Below are 2,235 nucleotides of genomic sequence, written 5' to 3' on the forward strand. Positions count from 1 at the left end.
CCAGGTCTCCATGAAATCCCTAAGACTATCTTCTCATTTTAAAGGAATGGCTTGTCTCTTTTATGTAGAATAGATAGAATGCATATTAGGATCAAGCCTGTCATCATGGTGCATGCATGATCAGAAGCATCTGGCTAAGGCTGACAGGTCTTATTAAATATGCATTCTTTTAAGAAGTTATATTTATGCTTCTTTAATTCAATAGTTTCTGCTATTTCTGTCTCCTTCTGCAGATTGACAGTCATATGTTTTTTATTGGACACAGATAACCACACTTGGGTGAGAGAGTTTATTCTCCTTGGCCTGTCCAGTGACTGGGACACACAGGTCTCCCTCTTCATCCTTTCCTTGATCATGTACATGGTGACAGTGCTGGGGAACTTCCTCATCGTTCTTCTCATCAGACTAGACAGCTGACTCCACACTCCCATGTACTTCTTTCTCACCAGCCTCTCCCTCATTGATGTCTCTTATGCCACAAGCATCGTTCCTCAGATGCTGGTGCATTTTCTTGCAGCAGATAAAGCAGTCCCATTTGTGAGCTGTGCAGCCCAGTTATTTTTCTCCCTGGGCTTGGGTGGGATTGAGTTTGTTCTACTGGCTGTGATGGCCTATGACCACTATGTGGCTGTGTGTGACCCCCTGTGATACTCGGTCATCATGCAGGAAGGCCTCTGTACTAGGTTGGCCATCACATCCTGGGTCAGTGGTTCTGTCAACTCTCTCATGCAGACTGTAATCACCTTTCAGCTGCCCATGTGCTCAAACAAGGATATTGATCACATATCATGTGAAATCCTAGCTGTGATCAAGCTGGCCTGTGTAGACATCTCCTCCAATGAGATTGCAATCATGGTTTCTAGCATTGTTCTGCTGATGACACCTTTCTGCCTGGTTCTCCTGTCCTACATCCAGATCATCTCCATCATCCTAAAGATCCGGTCCACAGAGGGAAGAAAGAAAGCCTTCCACACCTGTGCCTCTCACCTCACAGTGGTTGTCCTGTGCTATAGCATGACCATTTTCACTTATATCCAGCCCCGCTGTCCTTCAGGAGAAGTTGATATCTGTCTTTTATGCCATTTTGATGCCTGTGCTGAACCCCATGATTTATAGTCTAAGGAATAAGGAAGTGAAGGGGGCCTGGCAGAAACTATTAGGGCAATTATCTGGAATAACATCAAAACTGGCAACTTGATGAATCCTGAGCATCACTTAGAGAAAGGAGCTTTGCCTGTGTTTTCTCCCACTTAACTCAGATATGGCAGGCATCACCTGCATTGCCCTGGCAACCAGGAAGGAGATGAAGACACATATACTGGTGATGCTGGGCAGGAGGCTGGAGGTTGGGTTGAAGTGTGGGGTGTGGATATATTCTTATGTCACAGTAGCATATTCAGTGGAGTTGAGCACTGCTGTAATTGGACTTCCTACCCTTACTCAATCTTTATTCATATGGCCTGAGAGTACAGTTTGCTGTTTTGATTTGTCACATTGTTTGTAATTGTGGATCTATTAATGGATCTTACTTTGGACCACTGCTTCTTACTCATCCAAATTTTGTATGAAGTTACTGTGTTTCCACTGAGAAAAAAAGCATCTTCACATTTTGGACTCAAAATACTGCACAGCATATGTATCCACATCCAGTAACTGTGAGTCCCTGTTCTGAGGAGGGAGATGCTATCAAGGCTGTTGCGGTGTGTTTGTGCTGGACCACTAACCATGCACATAGCATCTTGTCTGAGTGCTGGAGGTACCTCAGGAGAGGAACATCAACTGAAGGTCTTTCAGTGATAGGAATATAACTGAAGCTGTTTGTACAGGCTACTACTGGACAAGGAAAAGTCTTGTCTGGGGCACTACTTGATAGCATACAAGCAATCTGAGAGGAATTTTACCGCATATGTAAGAGGTACCATTTAAATATTAAAACTGTCCAATTTCTGAAAAATCCATAACCTCTTTTCTGAGACTTTAGAAACAATAAGCACATAAAATACGAACTAATATATAAAATATAAAAGATATAGTTAATCTGAGAAAGGTTAGGTTTCTAGGCCAAAGACACTGAAAGATCAGACAATTTCAATATGTATTTTGGGAATCAGGAGAGTTGGATCAGCTGTGCAGTGTTTCCCTCTAGTCTCTGTCTGAACACCTTCTCCCATCCCTCCTCCCCCACACAACAGGGCTCTGGCTGATCTTTGTAAATTAGGGAGGTGAAATATGTGA

The 2,235-nt window shown here is 43.2% G+C and overlaps 1 pseudogene; it reads left to right on the forward strand.

Annotated features, from left to right (window-relative positions):
• Positions 1-429: 429 nt before the first annotated feature.
• Positions 430-1,198, forward strand: LOC113911547 (annotated as a pseudogene).
• Positions 1,199-2,235: the final 1,037 nt, after the last annotated feature.

This window comes from Zalophus californianus, chromosome 12 (genome assembly GCF_009762305.2).
Source record: "Zalophus californianus isolate mZalCal1 chromosome 12, mZalCal1.pri.v2, whole genome shotgun sequence".
NCBI classification, from domain to species: domain Eukaryota; kingdom Metazoa; phylum Chordata; class Mammalia; order Carnivora; family Otariidae; genus Zalophus; species Zalophus californianus.